The sequence below is a fragment of the Vipera ursinii genome (assembly GCF_947247035.1).
Source record: "Vipera ursinii genome assembly, chromosome: 1".
NCBI lineage: Eukaryota > Metazoa > Chordata > Lepidosauria > Squamata > Viperidae > Vipera > Vipera ursinii.
Genome location: NC_139512.1, coordinates 202899983 through 202921993, shown reverse-complemented (window position 1 = coordinate 202921993; position 22011 = coordinate 202899983). Strand labels below are relative to the sequence as shown.

At 36.2% G+C, this 22011-nt stretch overlaps 1 protein-coding gene across 4 annotated transcripts in view; it reads left to right on the top strand.

The window, feature by feature from the left end:
• The window catches only part of PLCB4 (phospholipase C beta 4), a 200674-nt gene that overhangs the window by 4998 nt on the left and 173665 nt on the right, over positions 1–22011 (top strand). Inside the window, exon 2 of one of the 4 annotated variants that reach the window (XM_083348196.1) lies at positions 2097–2162. The exons of the other annotated variants lie outside the window; for them this stretch is intronic. The gene's annotated coding sequence lies outside the window, so the exon portion shown is untranslated. The remainder of the gene's footprint in view (positions 1–2096; positions 2163–22011) is intronic. 4 annotated transcript variants of the gene reach the window in all.

Sequence of the window (22011 nt, the reverse complement as noted above, 5' to 3'; positions counted from 1 at the left end):
CAAGGGATGCAAAATGTGTTTCACTGAGTTAATTTAAAACTTTGTTTCTTGCTCTTAGGTATTCTAGCGATTGTTCTGGTGATTTTTCTCAATATATTTTGGTTTTATTTGATTTTTGTTTTGAGTTACGCCTTTTAGAGTATAATCAATAACGTTTGTTTGTAAAACACCTACAGATATTAAACAAGGGGTAATTTCAAGAAAATGTACTGTTTCCCCCGTATTTGGTCTACTCTATTCACTTGGGAAGGGACGCGGTGGCTCAGTGGGTTAGGACGCTGAGCTTGTCGATCAGAAGGTCGGCAGTTTGGCGGGTCGAATCCTGAGTGCCGCGTAGCAGAGTGAGCGCCTGCTACTCATTCTAGCTTCTGCCAACCTAGCAGTTCGAAAGCATGTAAAAATGCAAGTAGAAAAATAGGGACCACTACGGTGGGAAGGTAACAGCGTTCCGTGCGCCTTTGGCGTCTAGTCATGCTGGCCACATGACCATGGAGACGTCCTTGGATGAGCGCTGGCTCTTAGGCTTTGAAACGGAGATGAGCACCGGCCCCTAGAGTTGGAAACGACTAGCACGCATGTGCGGGGGAACCTTTACCTTTACCTTTTTAGAAGAGTCTTTTCTGCTGTAGCCACTCACTCTTTGGAATATTCTCCCGCTGGAGGTTAGAACCACCCCTCTCCCCCCACTCCTGGCCTTCTGGAAGAGCCTGAAAACTGTCAGATGGGCAGCAAAATAAATAAATAAATAAATCATCCATCCATCCATCCATCCAACTATGGTGGTCAGTGCAGATGAGACTTTCTTACTAATCTCTCTCTCTCTGTCTCCACACACACACACACACACACACACACACACACACACACACACACACACTCTCACACACAAAGCCAAACATATGAAAATATTTCTAAAGACCTGTTTTCTTAATTCCAAAAGAGGTTTTGTAAACTTATTCAGATTATATGCTTGCTTTTGCATGTATGTTGTCCCTGCTGTTTCTTGATAAGTGTTTGTTGGGTCAGAAAAAAATGGGAAGTGGGATGTATGACTACAGTTGTGGTTAGGAAGTAATGTGATAAATAGAAAAGGGGCTGCTGACTGAGGAATTTCTGCTGGTTGCTTGATAATAATTTCATTAATCTTCTGCATGTAGTCATCTTTGAAGGATAGATGGACATCTGTTAAAAAATGTGTCAGGTGATTTTTTTTTCACCTCCATTATTATTGATACTTACAATAAATAGCAGAAAAAGGAAGCATTGGAAAATAATTTAATACAAAGTATTAAATTGTTATTCTTTGCAATAAAATGGCTTTCCTTAAGTTGGGCTCCTTTTTTTTTGAATTTGACTACAGCTTCTTGAATTCCTCTGATAATGTACTGAAGAATAAATGCATGTATAAGTAACCCTAGATTGGACAAGGTCTCAGTAAACCAGCAATTATAATAAGAAAGAGAAACAAAGGGGGAGATTTAATAGCTAACACCATTAGCTCTTGGGTAATTTTATGACATCTGGTTCATAAATCATTTTTTTAAAATCTAGCAAATAATTGAGATATAATTAGCTAAATAAAAGTCACAGTTGTGACAACATTATTTGCACCCAGTTCAAATAAAGTGAATAGATGGCTTAGGAATATATACTGCTCAAAAAATAAAGGGAACACTTAAACAACACAATGTACTGTATTTAATAGTAGGATGTCGTATCTTGTGTTCCCTTTATTTTTTTGAGCAGTATACTTTGGCCAGTGTCTGCTGTATCCCTATTATGGCATAGAAATTGTTGGGTATCAATCTTACTTTTGACACTTCTGAGTGAAGCTTAAGAATCTAAGTTGGTTGCTATAAAAATTAACAGAAAGGCAGTAGAGCCTCTTCTTGGATGATATGTAGCTTGATTAGGCTAAGATGGATCTAATGGCCTCTTTCTGATAGTAATCCATCAATGTTTCCAGGACAAACAGTAATGTGTTCTCCCCTAGTGTTTCCACTTAGTAACTGATATTTAAAGATACATGAATGTCAGTTTTGCAATATAGTAAGTATATATTACCTTCACATTCTGTTTAATTTTGTTTGTACTAGATTACTACAAAAGTAAAGTTCTTCATTTCTTCATAATGTTTTAAGAAATTGAAAGTGAGCCATGAAGTAAGTGATCATTTCTTCTTTCCTTTCATATTTCCCAAAGGACTTAATCATGGTTAAGGGTTAGCTGTAAATTTAATTATAGTCAAAGCAAAGTTATGGTTCACTCAAAACCACAGCTATTGGCACACGCCTTAGTGACAACGAATCTCAACTGGAGGAAGGGGAGTTTTGTTTAATTCAAAGAATGAAACTGTAATTGCCGATTTCTACACTTGTTAAATTGAAGATATTAGGAGAACTTGGGCTTATATAAATATAGTTTTTCTTCAGAAACTTGCAAGTGCTTAGGGAATGAGTCAGGCTTTTCATGTTGCCATTTTTGGGGCAATTTTCTTTTTTTTCCTTTTTTATAAATATTAATTTTTTAATTTTACAATCATAAGTACTTAATAAGCAAAGTGTTGTCTGGGTCTATTAGTAATTCAGTGGTACATATTAACTTTCTCAGTCTAGTTCCAACACTACACCATCCAGTGCTTCCTTGGTCCTCTCTTTATCCGGTGGGTATGCATTTTTCCATATTGGGCAAATACAATTCTTGTTACTGTTAATACATATACAATTAAATATAGACCTCTTCATCACATTTTTCTGGTATTATACATGATATTGATAGTATCAATTTATAATATCTTCTCTAGCGAAAATATATCTCAATTGCATTTGCACTTTAAATCCATTTATTCAATCAATATCCTGTTTTTCCCGCTTTTTAAAAATTTTAATTTCCCATAAATGTTTGAAATATCTCTGTTGCTTATAATTTTCTCATAAAAAGTTATATTTGGGTAACCAAAAGCTTCCTTTATTCAAACTCTTTTAGAATTTTCATATTTCCCATCTCATATCAAAGTATAATATTCTAGTTACAAATCCTATCCTTCTAATTATATTAATACTTTCATTTCTAACAGTTATCTATTTTCTTAGCCATATTCAAACATCTGTTTAGTAGTATAAAATCCCATCTAATAGGTCAGGACCTCTATTTTCTTCAGTCTTACTCTAGCTTTCTTCCTTTGCCAAATAACTTTCCAAGTCAGTACATTTAAATCATCAAGTAGTTCTTCCTCTGTTCTTGCATATATTGTTTGGAATAAGGAAAATAATTTGGTTGAAGAGTTTTTGGAAGAACCCTAAACCCATTTATATTCATTAAACAGCCTCCATCCTTCAGTTTTTCTTTTCATTTCTTGTTTGTCAATATTTAGTATTTCTCCTAACAGCTTTATTATCCATTTGATCAGCTCTTCTTCCTTATCTTCAAATGTTTTCTGAGATCTTGACAAGTACGATGTCTTTTCCATTTCCGGTGTTATCACTGCATCTTCTAATTTTTCATTTGTCTGTATCTGTTATTTCCTTCCTTTAGGCCCTCCATCTTTGGATCCGTTTCTTCTAATTTTCCTTCTGTTTTCTAGGTTATTAGTTCTTTCTTTGCAGTTATTGCCTGCATTTGTAAATTTAGGTTAGAAAATTGTTCTTTTATCTCATTTGTGTTATTTTTAGTCTCATCCTGAAATAAAACAATTGTCTCTTGGATTGATTTCAACATGGAAAGTATTTATTTCTGAGATTCATTAACATTTTCTTGTTGATATATCAAGCTGCGAGCTTTGGAGACAGGCGTTGAAGATGATTTCTTGCCATTTAAGGCTGAGTATAGAACACTCATTTTATTTTTGTATGTAGTCTTTATAGTCCAATAGGGTCCCCAGACCAGATAAGCAGCCCAAGAGTTTTTGTTTTTCCCTTTTCCCAGCTGCAGTCTGCAAAAGTGAAAGTGTCCAGGAACAACAAAGAGTCTTATCTGAGTCTGGGCTTCAAGCCAAGTTTCCCTTAAGCATAGTAAATTGTAGTGCAATAATTCTCCACTAGATGTCATTGACACCATCTTCCAGCTTTCCAAATCAAGCTTATTTTGCAGACTTTCAAATATTTTTTCTAAAAAAGTCTCAAAGGTACTTTTAGTCCCCAAATTTCAAAGCTATAGATCTGTATTAGTTCCAAATTGATCTTGTAGTTTCCTGTTTTCTCTCAAAGCAATTAATTTGCCACTTTTCTTTTCCTAAGGGAGCAGGGCAATAAGTTCCCTTCCCTCTCTCCTCGGGGAGGATTCTTTGCTTTGGGCATTCTTTTTTCCAGGAAAGTAGTGTTATGGCCATAAAAAGAGGATAAAGTCTCACCCAGTTCCATCCACGTTGCTCAGAAATTGCTAGTTAGTGCTTGTCTTTGGTTGTCAGCAGCTTCTGACTGGCCACATGAATGTAGCTAGTCATTTCCCCTGCCAGTTTGGAGGACTTCCTTGGATACAGCAGAAGGGCCACCGCCCCTGTGTGATCGACAAGGGTCCCCTCCTTCTTCGTCGCCTTTTCAGAGTGACTTTCGACCCTTTTTAGGGTCTCCAGCGGGGCAAAATTGAACATGGAAGATGGAGCCCCATCTTCCGGCGCCTATTACGCTGGAACGTCAAACTGGAAGTCCGGGGCAATTTTCTTGAAGCATTTAGAGACCATTGTTCAGTATACAAACTAGGACTGATCAGAATGAGTATTATGGTATGTGTGACGATTGCCTCTCACACAGAACACAGGATACATGATCATTTCTATTTTCCTGATGCTGCACTACCAATATGTTTCAGACACGTAAAACATGATTTTATTTCTAGGATGCTGCTAGAGGAAGGTGCATGCCAGTTATATACTGTAAACAAAATCAAGTCACGATTGTTTTCTGTAAGATAAACAGATATGGAGATTATAAAATTTCTTTTCTGGTAAAATGGATTATAAAATGCACTAGAGATCCATCAGACAATTATTTGAGAGAGAAATTAATTCACTTCCCTCAGAGGTTTGGTGGATAGAAAGGAATGTAGTCATTTGTTTATTAAAGCTGCATCAGGTACGTGGGAATGAAAAGATTATTTAAACTTGCACTTGTTTATAAATCAGCAGATGAATGGATTAAATAAGCAGTTTGTGGGAATTGTTGCTACATTGTCCATGGCTTTCTTTGCAGGTACCAGCTTGATGCTGCAAAAGATTTTAGTCTACTTTCTGTCCTGAATTGGGACTTACTTAGATATATTTAAGGCTGAATTATGAGTAGCAGAAGGAGATAGGGGAGGAGTACATGAACTGCACACCTGCTGTAGCTTGTTCTCATTACATAAAATAATGGTTTAATAGTAATATGGAAACTGGCATTATTGCAGTTAATCCAACTGTAGGGAAACATGTTCTTTTATTCTCTGGAAAAAAAGTGAATGGCTATCTATGGCCTCTACTCCCAAAAATATACTAGATGTCACTGTGTACAGTTATGTACATTAAATTAATCCTGGTTAAGAATGTTGAGAATGTTTCTGCAGACTTTACTGAAATAAACAGAAAGTGTGAGTTGTTTTACATAAATCAAATATGGGAAACCAGATAGATGATTTCAAAGTTAAATGCATTTTTAGGCAACAGAGGAAAAATGTTTCAGGGCACATCCTAAGGGCTCGTATCTCAGAAATAAACTCTAGAATAGCTGACTTTAAGTTATATTAGATTTCAAATTAGTTATTTTTGGACATACTATAATAGGTTGTACATCACTCTGGTCTCCTGGGCTAAAAAATAGCCAGGATGTATTTTGCAAGCAAACTATATGCAATATCCTTTGGGATATAAAGAGTACATTTTGGTACACCTCATGAAAGAAGTACTTTGAAGCTCAGGTTGAATACTGAAAAGGTATTGTATATTTAAAAAAAATGATGTGATAAATTTACGCTGACAAGCACAAAGGTTTGTGCTGCAGGGAAGTAATTGACTGGCTTGAAACTTAGCAGTATAGTGTACTATTTGTTCAAGCCTTATTCTCATGCACTTGGATTGCAGTTCTAATATTGTTGAATCCTTGTGACCAGTTATTTTGGTGTCCCTGCCTGATCTTGAATGCAGCTTTCCCATCATCAGCTAACAGCTGTGATTTTGCTGGAAAGATTAATTGCATGACTACTAAGGTAATTAAAGTCTGTGAACACCGAACAAGGCAAAAATCTGTCATTACTTGGATAGATTTTTCAAGGATCTAAGACCAGTACCATCACTATTCCAAATATTCAGTTGTTACCTGTGTAAGGTGTACAAATTACTTTCCCATTGTTCAGAAATTAGACTGAAAGTGTTAGTTCAAGGAACAGGACTACAGTGTTTGCACTGCAGAATTTCACATGTTTAGATTCATTTTGATTTTTATACCCAGAAGAATAAGGAAGGTGTTATGAAACCTTTTTGGCTCAATAACTGGAAATATTCCTCATTCCCGTGTTTTAAAATCTTCTTTCTGTAAGAAGATATGCATAATGGACTGTAATGGAATTAGATTAACCCCTTTGTATAGGGATTTCTAGCGTTGCAGGGATGAATGTCAAAGAGTAAATGGTGCAACTACCAAAATGTCTCAGGACCATAGTGCTTTTGTTGAATTTGCTCTTTTTCTGCATGCCGATTACAAAAGTGGAAACTCAAGGTAGCTATCAAAAAAATACAGAAAAGATTAATTTAAATTAAGGTAAAATATGATGTAAAAACATCCCCAAAACAGATCGTAACCAATCTGCCAATGTTGTGCCTGAATAGAAATACACATTTGCCAAACAACCTTTTCTTTAGTTCCTATAATACAATTTTATTCTCACTTATTTGGAAGTAATGCAGGTGGCAGTTCTGATCTCAGAAAGGCTAAGGGTGGGATTGAGCTGAGAGACCTAGAAGAAAGGACTGGAAGAAGCAAAAAACTATCTCAAAACATGAGTGGCAAATTACTTTCATGCTGTTGAGGTTGACCTGGGAGAGATTTTATTTTTACCTTATTTGGAAGCAATTTCCAGGACGTTCAGAAAGGCTTACTTCCAAGTCAATCTGAATAGGATTGCAGTCTGGGATGAATTTTCCAAGATCAAAATCAGACAGATTTCTGGATGTTTATAATGAGGAAAGACAACATGTTTTTTTCTTCCCATCAAATGAGCCATTGACGTGTCTGCTTTTTTTTTTTCTTCCCAGTACTTCATGGTTATATTTTCGGTACTGAAATTGCTAGGTTTTTACGGATGTTTTTGGTCTTGCTGGTTTAAGCACATGCATTTAGGGTTCTGTGGACTATCTGTGAAAAGGTGATGGAAGAGTTATGAGCAGTTTCTCTTCTTTGTGGTGCCGTCCTGGCATACGATGTTCCACTCCATATTTAGTGTTGCCCTCCAAATCCAAAGTTGGAGATCCACTTTGCTTTGATTTCCAACTTTGGTTTGAAGGATAAATGCTATTCATAATTAATGGTGACACAACACATGATGAGATATTGTTAAAGAATTTATATACAAGAGGAAAGAACAAGGTGAGCTGGCTCAGATACAGTGAAAAATCATGATGTCAACCAACTTGTATGAATCTCAAGCTTGTAGACTCATCCTTTGCTGCACCAGTGAGGGTAGAGAAGAATGAGCTTTACAAAATTTTGTTTTTGTAATGCGATCTTCTGTGAAATACTTAGAATAAGCTTTGCACTTGGAATGTAACGGCCTGGAGCAGTGTTTGAAAGAAGGAAATGTTTTAACTGAGAAAGGAAGAGGTTATATATTTTTTAAGAATTCTAAATGACCTGTGGAATTTAATTCTTAACTTTTATTATTATGTTTATTTGGCAACAGACTGTCTACAAGTTACATAAATATATCGTTGCAGCAGCTTGCCATTCCATCTGCTGACACATCCATCTACCCATAATTATGCTTTTGAGTTACACAGAGAAAGAAAGAGAGAGAAAATATTTATACAGTATGTACTTAGTTCTACATAACATTAGAATGAAAATAACATTTTTGGATTTTAAGAAGTTGGTATTATGAGGTTCCTACCTTTCTAGAACAGGCTTTAAAACCATGGAAGTAAGCCATATGTGTTTGCTTGTTTAAAACATTTATAGAGCCACCTAACATATCAAATTCTGGGCGGCTCCCAATCAACAATTAAAACATCAGTAATGAGGCAAAATAATACGTATGTTTACTAAAAGATAAACATTAGAAAACTGGCAACAAAGTTAGGTTCCTGCATGCCGCCCCTCGTTAAATTGCTCATCCACCCCACCCTATCCCAGTGCTTGGGGGGAAATCCAGAAAGGTGGGAGAGTGGGGTCCTGTCAAACTTCATGGGGAAGAATATTCTACAGGGCGGGGACCTATAGGGCAAAGGCACGCTTCCTAGTTCCCATAAGATGGCAATGTTTAAGGGAAGGGTCTAGGAATGTGTCTACTCTATCTGATAAGACAGTTAAATCTCTTTAGGGAGAGGTGGTCTCGCAGATAACCTGGCCTTTTGTCTGGCTCCCTCCTTCCCCTTTGCCCATCAACTGCAGATTGGTAGAATTGAGACATGACAAGCAGCCCAGTATAAGTACCTTTTTAGCACTCTTTCCACTAAATCATGGTATTTCTCAAAGCTTTTTACTAATATGTTTTAAGAAACATAAACACAAGTGGTACAAGAAAATATGCCCATGATGGGAATGCAGCTTAAGGCTTTGAAAAAAGGCATTAGTGACGAAACAGAACCTGGTACCTTTGTTTACACATACTGAAAATAATCCTAAAAGATGCAGATACTTATTAACGCAGACTTTCACAGTTAGCATCAGTCCATTGGTGACTTGTGCTGCTCCTTTATTTCCTTCCTCTCCCATCCCCAGTGTTTTGTTACTACTCATTAGGAACATTGATTAAACTTCCAGTTCTGAATATAACCTTCTTTTTAAATTTGGCATCTGGAAGTAGATAATAAGGATAAATGACATATGCTTCCCAAACAATGTCTTACTTTAAAGTAATTCAATAGCATTCCATTATTATTAATTTTTTTGTCTTTTCTGAATCAATTTTGTAGGGTGCTTCTGGTGTCTGCCAGGCAGATTAATTTAAAAAAAATGTGAACAAAAATACTTGTTTCCCAAGGGGGGGAAAAGCATTAGTTTGCTTCTCAAGGAACGTTTTTGCCTTCTCCTGAGAATCCAGTACCCTGAAGAATTAATTGTTCTGTAGTCTTCTGTCTCTGAGGAGCAGCGTATTTTACTGAAGGCTAAAAGTTACATAAAACACATGGCTACAATTAGTCAGGATGTTTTTATTCAGTTTATTAGTAGTTATAAAGATGAAGTATTTAAAGGTCTTTAGCATATTGGTCCCAGGTATAAATATAAACTGAATGGGATTGCAAAGCCTGGAAATGATAAGAACAATCCAAAAAAGATCACCTATAACTGTTTGTGGCTGTTGTAAGATCCTTAGAAACTCTATTTTTAGATGATGGTCAACTCCAGCTGCCATGGTTTGAAGTAGCCACAGAGCAAATATAAAATAAAATAATTATAGTTGAAAGCTTGTAGGTAGGTAGTGATTACCCACCTAACCGATTTGTTGGTTTTCATTTCCCAGAAACCATCAGTTTTAGCTGCATTACAGGGCAAACCAATATTGTTCCCATTTTATAGATCATAATTTAATATGTTTTGTCTGAATCCACAAGCATATTTTTCTTTAAAAATTCTGATTTCATGTGAATGATTTAAGCTTTTTGTACTGGGGCTTAGTGTGACATTTCAACCAAATTAAAAAGTACATGCAGAAGAATAGTGTATTCCTTCTATATCTGATTGTAGCTTAAACAAGTATAACTTTGTCTATCATTTAGAATCTCCTTCTATCCCAGGGGTCGGCAACCTTGGCTCTTTTATGACTGGTGGACTTCAACTCCCAGAAGCATAGCTGGCTCATGAATTCTGGGAGTTGAAGTCCACCAGTCATAAAAGAGCAAAGGTTGCCGATCCCTGTTCTATCCAGTTGACTTGCAAATTAAGTACGGATCTTAAAGCAATGCAGTCCATTTATTTGCTTTGTGACTGTCTTTTCTTCATTTGGTTGCAGAATCAGAAACAACATAGAAATCCAGCTTTCCCTCTTTGCTTTTATAATGGATGTGTGCTTACAGGTGTACATATGCACATATGCGCAGTGCTGTGCAGGAGTGTCATTTATCCCTGATATGGTTTTATAAGTGTACTATTGTTCTTGGTGTTTGCACAAAGTTTCAATTTTAACCTACTTCCTGCAATTTTTTTTTAAATACAAAGGACAAAAACAACAGTGTTTTGATTTTTCCCCCTTCTCTTTCATTTTTTTTAAAATCAATCTATCTTTGTTTATAGGGAAGTAAATAAAACTAAGACTTTAAGACTCTAGCTAACAGAAAACAACAAAGGATTTTCTGGTACCTTAGAACCAATTATTATTGCATAAGCTTCTGTGGATCACAGTCTGCAGGATCAAATTCATGAAATATTTACAAAGCTATTCAAAATTGTCTTGTTGATGATGGTCATAAAAGAGTAGCTATGACAGAGGTCTTCTTTCATTGATGTACTGCTAACACATGCAGGGTGATTAAAAACGTTCTGTCATACTTTTCATTCTTACCTCTTCTTTTATTTTCCCCTCCTGCCATTCTCCTCCACATTTCTCAGATCTGTACTGACGAAGGGGCATATTTTCCACAAAGATTTGCTATTATGGACCGATTATTATCATTTTTTGCAATGTTTATATTGCATTTCAGTTAGCAGATATACTCTTTTTTCAGCTTAGGCTCCTATGACTTTACAGGTAAGGGTTGATTTTTTATTTATTTATTTTTTGCTGCAATTGAGAACCTGAGGAAAATAGTTGTGTGAGATGGATCAGAGCCAAGCAGAAGGGAATGTGTGGGGAAATTGATTTTATTAAATAGGAAAACAAAAGTTCTAAGAGGTTTTCACAATTTGTGATGATTCTTCATCAAAGAAATATCTTAGAAACTATTTTCTCTTGCTCGAAAGGAAATTGTTGGTTCTCTAGCTGGCATGAAATGTAAAGAACAATAACCAAAATAATTAAGAAGCTGGAGCAACTTTATAATGAGCAAAAGATGTGCAGTAATGTAAAAGAGTTCATTTTGTGAAGTAAAAATATGGGAAGATCAAGACTAGCAGAAGAAACTCTTATTTAGTGTAAAGGGAGGAATTGACTGCTTTTAAGCAGCTAGATAGATTTTAGAAAATGACACAAGACAACGATGCATGAGGATGTAAGTGATGTCCTACTTGTGGGAATGTAGCTGAATTTTGTGGCAACAAAAGGCAGGATTAAGCAGACATTTGGTTTGAGCAATAAAACAGTTTATTGAGCTGAGCCAGAGTCATGGATCACCTAGAACTCAAGTTGTATCTGCATGTTGCAATATCCACAGTTACCTGAAGTCACACTGAACTGAGTGGTTTTACTTTTGAATCAATATTTTTAAGATTGTATCATTAATGGAAAAATGTTGGTGCATTGATATGTTTTAAGTGCCAAAATTTTAATTACAGTTTCTGTGTATTCCTTAAGCAAGATCAGGAAAACAAAATGGCTGTGTGAACATTATATGTATTTTATACCGTTTATTTTCCATCCTTTTCCATGAGGCTCTCATAGATTATTTTGGGATATGTTGTTCAGCAGTTCCAATCCGATGGAACCTTCTGGGGCTTGAACTTTGAAGCAAGCTGTCACATTACCTAAATATCAAATTAAATTTTAAGGTTGTGGCTTTAGGATTCAATTTTAAATTATATAAAATACTAAAAATGTGAGGGGTGTGCATGTTAGCATTTGAATATAATATGCGGAATGCTAAATAATATCCAGTTTATATTGTTGGAGTGGGTGAGAAGCTGCTTTGAAATAAGATTGCAATATCCAGTTTATATTGTTGGAGTGGGTGAGAAGCTGCTTTGAAATAAGATTGTAATGTTCTTATAACTCATTGAATAAGAGCTAGTAGTTTCCTACTACAATATTTCCTTGGGTTGGCTGTCCAGCATTCAATAGTTCAAAAGTTACTTAGTACAAGTAGTTCTGACAACCTGTTTTTTAAATGACTTGTTAAATAAAAATGTTGTGGGTTTTTTTTAGAATCAAAAAGAGATGAAAAAAGGTTTTTCCTTCTATCTCCAAAGTCAAGCAAGTTTTAATTATTTTTGTGTTTATTTACATTACTGTAATTGTCTGGAGAGTACTGTTTTAAAGAATTCTATGTTGAATATTTTATAAGCAGCCTCTGTTGTTCAAGGGTTAGGCAAGGCTTTTTCCCCTCATGTCTCCTCTGCTACCTTGTAGGACACAGCATGATGCTTTATGAATGTTTTGCTGGAAATTGCTTGCTTTTCTTTTTCTGTGAAACCATACAGCAGGGGTGTCAAACTCAATTTCATTGAGGGCCGCATCAGTATTGCGGTTGCCCTCAGGGGGCCAGGCGGGTGTGGCCTGGGTGGGCGTGGCCTACTGGGTAGGCGTGGCTAAAGTGCGTACGGCCTACTGGGTGGGCATGGCCAGCTCTACATCGTTCACATCAAGGGTGCCTATGGGGGCCTGGGCAGGAGTGGGACAGACCTGAGGGTCTCTGGCAGGAGGGTGGGTCTCTGGGCCAGGGCCAAGGCAGTGGGGGCCATTCCCTCACTGTTTCCAGGATGGCTTTGCAGGCCACATGAAACCACTTCGCGGGCCGGATCTGGCCCCCGGGCCTTGTGTTTGACATGTCTGCCATACAGTGTTGAATGAGGATACAAGTAAGGAAAGTTTTTTCATTATTATAAGCTACAGAAAGTAAGCAACTGCCAAACCAGGAGATAAGCATACCTCTACATACTTGGCTGAGCTTTTCCACTTTTATGAAAATACAAATGTGTGGTTATATATCCAGCAATTGTAGCAAGATATTAGATAAATGAGTATCAAAACAGTTGTAAATATTTGGTAAGTACTTCCCATAATATAAGAAATGGAAGATATTCTTTTTAGAAAAATATTTCTATTGGAAATATTTCGTGGAACTTCCATGACAAATACGTTATTAAGGACTTCTGGTGGGAAATGTTTTGACTTGACAAAGAACTGAAGATAGCTTTTTCTATGTGAAGAGGCCACACAGTTATCTATAAGCAGCAATGCATTTACTTGCTGCTTAAATCCATACTGTATTGTTTACTATCCCATTTTAGAAATGCTTGACACATGTTATACTAAGCCCATTTGTAACGTGAAGGGCTAGAGTCATTTCTGGATAAAAGCATGAATTTTCTTTGTATTTATACAGTTGACTAGCAGTGACCATTGGAAAATTTGAGGAATTACAGTAACAGGATTTTATTCTGAAAAATAAATGATGCAGGAATTGAATCACAATTTAGAAATATCTTGTGGAATGTCATATATGAAGTGTTACCGTTTGGATAAATGGATACCAGATCATTTCTGATTTATTTACTTTCTGGTCTACTTATCTCTCCTCATCTGGTGGTGAAATATTGTGACCTTTTTTTTTGCTTACATCTAATGAAGCTGGAAATAGAGTTTGAGGTAACATGCATTTGCCTTTGTTATTTAATCCTTTTTATGATTTAAATTTCTGAGTTTGATTTTTGAACAGAAGAATATGGTTTGTTACCTTCAGAAAAATAAATGGTGATTTGGGGAAAAATATAGAATGAATAATTGCTCCCTACTTCCTTACTGCATATTGTTTCTATATGTTGGTGGAATTTACAAAGTAGAAGCCAAAGTAATATTGATAGCTTATGATGTTTTTGATTATATGCAAGTGTTACATATTCTTACCTACAAAGAACTCACACTTTTAATACAGAAACATGACACAGTTTAATCTTTATTTATGAAAGTGCAATAGCTGGACATGAATAAATGCATTTCAACTCAGATGGATGATATGACAGTAGTTCCACCTCTTTGTGTTGAGTGTGGCTTAAATTTTAGAGATACAGTGTTCAAAGATTGGAGTCATTTTTCCCCCTTCTCCAGCATGTTCATGGTTGATTTGCTTCTTGTAGCATATTACAGAAATCGCATCTGGGACCCAAAGATATACAGAATTGAACAGAAAATGAAATGTTACAACCCCCCCCCCAAGTTTCTTAATCTCAGCAGTGTTTTTGTAGAAAGGGGTACAAAAGGAGATGGTAGTGATAGTTCTCTGACTTCAGCTAGCTTCTTCAGAACTGGCTGATATATTTCAACTCATTTATTCCATAGATCCCAGGCTATCTGCTGCTTACCCATATGTTGTCCAGATCCAATATTTTCCTGCCAGATTAATTTGGGATCAGATGCTCTGTGCCTTTCCCTGCATATATAATGAAGCTGGAGGCTTTTTTTAAGCCCAAGATACAGAATTGATTGTTTCCTGGCTGAATTTCTAAAGTGCTGGTTAGTAGCTGCTTTTATTAACCAGATGAATAGAAGCCTTTTCATTGTTGATCATATCCCCTTCCATTCTTGCTGTTACATTATTACTTGCTTTCAATGCCCTAGATTGTTGTCAATTGAACTACATGCTTTATCAAATGAACTTGACAGGGGGGAGATTGTGATGTCAGTAGGTGATAGCAGATCCTTAACTGAATGGCTTTACTTGGGTCTGCTTTTTTCACAGAAAATGTGAAGTACAGAAATGATGCCTTTCTTTTCTCCATCTTCCATTCCACATGTCACGTCTGCTTCTATATTATTCTGCAGGAAAGAAAGATCCCGAGCATGTGCAGTGTTCAGTTTGGTCTAGTGTTTTAAGGCACCAGGCTAGAAAACAGGCATGAAACCTGTCTGGTTGACTTGGGCCACTCATCCTCAGCCCAGCCCACCTCACAGGGTTATTGTTGGGTAAAATAGAAGGAGGAAGGAGTGTCAGATATGTTCACAGCCTTAAGTTATTTATAATAATAATAATAAGGACAGGATAACAAATCTAAAAAAAGAATCTAAAAATTTAGCATTTAAAATATTTAAATTACAGCATTGAAAGAATGTATTTTGCTTCTGAAATTTGACTGAAATTTATGCTCAATTGCAGATAAGGGTCCATTTTTCCCCTTCAGATTAAGGGTATGTTTTGAAATACAAGTGATTTAAACTAATATCAATGCCTATGTATTTGTGTAATCAAATACTTACAGCATTATTATGGATGGTCACACAAATCAGCCAGATTTTAGATTGCTTTTGGCATTTTTATCCACCTATCGAGTCTTTTCCAAGGACCAAGGATAGGAAAATGTTGTTCTTGATGATGTTAAAGGTGTTGTTGCAGGATGTAAGCTGTTCCAAGGAAAGCTGGGTTGTTGTTTTTCCCCCCAATTGATTGATAGTGATTTTGTCAGTGCTGCTAGAGTTCAAGAAGTGCTCCAGATGTTTTGGAATTGCATCCAAGGCACCTATTGCTATTGTTCCTATTTTGGCTTACTTTAGCCACAGTTGTTCTACTTCTATTTGCAGGTCTTCCCGTTTTGTGATTTTCTCCAGTTCTTTCTCTTTCTCTTTTGTTCTACTGTCTCCAGGTCCACTATCCAGACTTTTTTGTCTCTTACCAGCAGTTGTTAAGTCTGGAGTACTATGTAACAGGTGCTTTTTTACAGCAGGACAATATAGCAACAATGGTGTACTGGAATATCCGCAAGAAATAACATTTGCGTGCAAACAAGAACTGCTGGGATCGCAAAATAGACAAAGTAATAGAAAATGAAGTGCTCTGGGACTTCATCATCATCATCATCATCATCATCATCATTATTATTATTATTATTATTATTATTATTATTATTATTATTATTATTATTATCTTTTGAAGAATCTTGAGCAAATGTTGGTAACACAGGATTAATTCAAGCTTTATCTAAAGCCTAAGAAGCCCAAATACCATTCTAATATTTATCTGGTTCTGAGCAAAGCTGTAATGTCTAATTGTGAAGTGAAATAATTCTAACTTTTAAATTAGTTTTCTCTTTGTGAAGTTTCTTATACTCCAGTAATTACGGGGGGGGGGGGAAATTGCTGACTCATTTTATAATCTCTGTTAACTCTCAATACTTGAGAAACTTTTGCAGTTCCTTTTAAACTACTTTTCTGTTATTTGGTATTGACACGTTTAAGTTAAATTCACTTTTCTTCAATCACTATGATGTTTGGGTGTGTTGTGTTCTAAATGTTGCTCATGCTTGTTTCTTGTGCTGAACACTAGACTAGTCTGGGACATCAATTCCATCTTTTTCATAAATTCCAATGCATCATTTTTGCCATCATGTCTTTTTAAATAATATATCTGGGCAATTTTATCATAGCTGTTTATTAGGTGGTCAACAATCTAATATTTCTCTTTGCATAATCTACATTTGCTAGTGTTTTTAGTTTCTTTATATTTCATTTGTCAGCAGTGCCAGTTCTTGTGCTGTAAATATTAATCTTTACATTTTATTCTTGATAGATCCAATCTGAAGCCATTGCCAAGTTTTGTTTCTATTTCCTTTAAAGCACAGAATATAAAGAGGCTTGTTATTTTATTTTTATCCTGCCTTTTATATATTTTAATCAACTTAAGGTGTCCCAACATGCCAATATTCCTGCCCATATTTTCCCCACAATTGTTTAGTTCTCTATTACATTGTTGCTTTTGTCACATTCAAATATTTTTCCTTGCAGACATTTATTAATAACCCCTCATTTATGTATTCATTTAGATATATTTCATTCTCCACTGTTTGCTTCACTTGTAACAAACCATGACCACCAATTTTATTTGTTAAACTCTCTATATTACTTATTGAGTGTAGAGCATGATGTATTGTCATAATTTTTCAGATCTTGTCATCTAAAGCAATTAGTTTAGCTTGTGTACAATCAACAATATCTGCTCGATAGCATATTATAGGGCAGGGGTATCAAACTCAATTTCATTGAGGGCCACATCAGCATTGCGGTTGCCCTCAAGGGGCCGGGTGGGTATGGCCAGGGTGGGCGTGGCCTACTGGGTGGGCATGGCTAGAGTGCATAAGGCCTACTGGGTGGGCGTGGCCAGCTCTACATCGTTCGCATCAAGGGTGCCTATGAGGGCCTGGGCAGGAGTGGGACAGATCTGAGGGTCTCTGGCAGAAGGAGGGTCTCTGGGCCAGGGCCAAGGCAGTGGGGGCCGTTCCCTCACTGTTTCCAGGATGGCTTCGCGGGCCGCATGAAACCCTTGTGTTTGACATATCTGTTATAGGGGAATCCCAAGTATTAATGTTTTTGACTGTGTTATCTCCACTCAGTTTGATTTTAGACACTTTCTACCTCATTTTTTATATTTCAAGTTTGCCTTCTTTTTCATTTGAGTGTGCAAAATATGGTTTTGTTTCTAAAATAGCCAATTATACCTTTGCTTCATTGCCAGTGCTTTGATTTGAGGGCGAATCAGTAAGTTTCATCTGAGTACTCAATTTTCCACTTTTAATGCCAGCATAGCAATTTATCGATTCCAAATTTCATCATTATGTCAACACTAAAGATTCAAACTGTATTTAAAAGTGTATTTCTAGAGATTATTTTGCATCTGGTTTCTAATCATCCATATGGAACAAATATGAAACTTTTGTCCTTGCTTGGTTATTTCATGGTCCACTGGGATTTTATTCAAGCAACGGAATAAGAGCTGTGTTAAAAAGGACTGAAAGCAAAAGGTCTTCTTGAAAATTCCTTTTCTAATTTTGATTTCTCCAAGTTTTTATGAGTTTGGCATCTGTGCTGCTTTCCTATTTTCAACTGTATTATTTTAAAATGTTATATTTTAAAATTAATTCCAAAAATGCTCAAGCATGTCTTAATTCACCTAGGGAACAGTGAATTGAATCAGGCCAAGCTATCAATCAATGTTTGAATTTTTGAAATTCCCTTTTTGGTTTTTGTGTATATTTAATTGTTCAATTGTTTGTAGATATTACTGGCAATTACTTTTGTTAACAGCTTGAATGTTGTAGGGTTGGATGAAAAATATTGGTTGCTTCTTTGGTTTTTGTCTTGCAGGATTGGAAACGTTCCTTATGAATCCTTGCTGTAATGTTTGAGATGATTCACAAAACAAAAGTATAAAATGGATAAATATTTTAGCCCAAATCCTATATATATATATATTGTTGAATGTTTGAAATTGCCTATTTGTTGAAATTGTTTGATTGTCCTTTAATATTGTTCAATTTTCTTAGCAGTTGTCATCATTCTTTGTTATTCTTCCACAACTTATTCTTTTTTTTCAATAAAACTTTATTAGATATCAACAGAAAATTGGGAAACAAAAGGAAACAAAAGAGAAAAATATAAGGAAAAAGGGGGATCAGGGGAAAAGCAAAATTGGGGTACAGAAAAAGAAAAGGAAAGGAACATATAGAAAAAGGAGTACAGATATAAATATAAAATACATTAAATTGTATCATAATACATTGTACATCTAACAGTTCTAATCATCTAAAATTAAATTTTATTTCTTTTAATTTTTAGAAAATTTTTTGAAGTAGAAACAAAGCTAGACAAAGTATTTTCTTTAATCAAAGCAGTTAGTTTCACCAGTCCCTGCAATTTTTCCATGACTTCTGTACCATGTAGTCATTTTATTGTCTTTATTGTCTTGTTTTTTCAAACTTTTTTCAGTTTTTAAACATTGCAGGCTGTTGAACTTTATTTTCCAGTTTAATTTTCCACTTTCGCATCAGAAATTCACTGGTGGCTTGCTTTTAATTTATAATGTATTTCTATTGTTACTGCTTTTACGAGGCTGTATTTGAGATGATTAGTCTCTTATCATTTTTGTCACAATTGAGCAATCCAATTTGCATCATGCAAAATTTTATTTAAATGTTTTCTTTGAGTAGATTTTAAAGGAGATCATCTCACATTATTGTTGATCATCAAACAAATATAATTAGTTCATTGTTTCGAATAGAGTGTTCATCATTTTCATTGGCTGCATCCAAATGGATGTTTATGTTTATTTGTTCTTTTGTAGCTTTTGTGGCCCATTTTTATTTTTGTCAGTTTCAAATCTTGTTTGCGTGTTTTTAAAATTGTTGTTCCAATCCATTAAGACAAGTATCTGGAAATGCCTTGTTTCTGAGTATGAAACAACTCTGATGCGTGAGTTGTTATTCAGTGCTATTTGATTCCAGAAATTTTATTTTTCAAATTTCACACCTTGGAAACCATCGTGCAGTGGGTTTGATTCACAATAACACTTCACAATTTCTTCTTGATTTTTATAGGTTATCCACATTTTTCAATGATTTCTTTCCAGGACCTTTGTGGTTTCTAGTCATGGTTGCTAAGAGAGGCAGCAAGCCCTGTGTCCAACTTGTCGCTCAATACTGGGCACTGGAGCACTGTTTTTCCAGGTTTCACTATTCAGAATTATAATCATAATTGTACAGTTTAAATACAGATAATCCTTGACTTACAACAGTTTGTTTAGTGACTGTTCAAAGTTACAACAACACTGAAAAAAGTAACTGGTGGAGCAGTGGGCTAATGCCTCCAGCTGCCTGCAATTAGTGCAGGTTCGCATCCCACCAGGCTCAAGGTTGACTCAGCCTTCCATCCTTCCGAGGTAGGTAAAATGAGGACCCAGATTGTTGGGGGCAATAAGCTGACTTTGTAATAATGCCGCTTGGGGTGTGTGTGAAAGCCCTAATAAGCAGGCATATACATAGAATGAAGGCTACTGCTAAGCTTGTAAGCCGCCCTGAGTCTTCGGAGAAGGGCGGGATATAAATGGAATTAAAATTAAAATTAAAATTAAATTTCACATTTATGAATGCTGAAGTATTGCCATGGTCATATAATCAAAATTCAGACACTTGGCAACTGATTCATATTTATGATTTATGATTTATTTATTTATTAGTTGAATTTATGTACTGCCCTATTCCCGAAGGACTCAGGGCAGTTCACAGGGCAATTAAAACAGTACAAAAAAGAATAAAATGGAATTAAATTAGTACAGGCCCCCAATTCCTAATAACAATAAAATTAAATTTTTAAAATTAATTTAATATAATTTAATATAATTTAATTAAATACTTTAAAATTTAAAATCCCTCAGTCCAGGCCAGACAATTCGAACAACCAGGTTTTTAAGTCCCGGCGAAAATAGTGAAGGTCGGGGGCAGTCTGAAGCTCCATCGGCAGTTCGTTCCAAAGGGTGGGCCCTGGGGTCATGTGGTCCACTTTTGTGATCTGACAAATAAAATCAGTGGGAAAGCCAGATTCACTTAACAGCCATGTCACTAACTTAACAGCTGCAGTGGTTCATTTGACAACTGTGGCAACAAAGGTCACAAAATGAGACAGAATTCACTTAACAAATCTCTTGCTTAGCAACAGAAATTTTAGGCTCAGTTGTGGTTGTAAGTTGAGGACTACCTGTAAATATGTATAAAATAAATAAATATTTTTATTTTAAAGAGAGATGTGATGAGCAGCTTCCATTTTGGTTGAATCCCATTATGTCCTAGGCCAGGGGTAGGCAACCTTGGCTCTTTTATGACTCGTGGACTTCAACTCCCAGAATTCCTGCACCAGCCATGTTGAAGTCCATGAGTCAGACTGTTGAAGTCCACGAGTCAGACTGTTGAAGTCCACGAGTCATAAAAGAACTAAGGTTGCCTACCCCTGGCCTAGGCCTATTTAGTCATGCTTGTTGCTATTCTTTTCTGTGTATATGTTATGTGCAATTGTATATGGATACTGTGGCTTTTGGCTTCCAGACCTAATCATAACTGAGGCTGATAAACTATGGGATGGGTGTGCTGATATACTCTGATGATTCATTTTGGTGATTGTGTTTAACTTTCTTTCCAAAATAAGTGCACTGTTTGAGATCATGAAGTTTGCATTTGACCTTGTTCGTATTGTGCAGTATAAACGTGCCTACATTGGAACATTGGCAAGAAAGCTGGTGATAATATTCCAAGCTATTGTATTTAGCATAATTATGTAAACAAGAACTGGTAGATCTTGGACACATTAAATCAAAAGCAGGGTCAGTGAAACTAATCCTGTGTGAGTGTGGGACTGAAGTGAAGTGTAAGCTTCTGTAATTTGAAATGCCATTTTCTCTGGCCCTCTGGTTGATACTCAATCCAGCATTTTTCATAGTTGATGGAGCTGGAGCTGGGTTTCTGCAGGTTATAATCTCTCAGCATGGCAGGCAACACCACAAGACAGAAAACAAAGTCCCATGGTTACTTAGGCACAACATGGAACTGCTTCCCGATCTCGTGGGCCTACGCTGCACTTTTGTGGCACATCTGGACATCTTCAAGCTAACAGATGGGGAAGCTGCTTCTGAGCCTGTCTTTGGGATTTTGTGTAATTATTATTTTTAGCTCATGGTATTATTCTATCCTTCTAATATTGCTAGCTGTCTAATTATACTTTTTTAAAAAAACGGACTGAGGCATACCAGGTGCCCACAGAGAAAAGTGGAGCGCATGTGGGAATTGAGTTCAAAATGAAACCAACTCCCATTTTACGTTTCCAACATAAGTAACTATTCACAACGGTGGTGAGGTGCCACTCTACTTCCCAGTAATATTTTAGCTTGGGACGGGGAGTTTTTGCCTCTGTGCCACAAAAGTGCAGCGTAGGCCCACGAGATCGGGAAGCAGTTCCATGTTGTGCCTAAGTAACCATGGGACCTTGTTTTCTGTCTTGTGGTGTTGCCTGCAAGACTTCAGCCCAGTGCCATAAAAAAATAAGTGCTGCTTTTTCAGCTTAAGCAAAATGTAGATGTGGGTGTAGAATCTAGGACTGTACCGAAAAGCTACTACACAGTTCAATAGGAGAATTGCGTGTTCACGTTGCTTAAATGCAGATGCACTCCAGTAGAGCAGCAAAATGTTGTAACGGTTTGCTGGGTTTCTT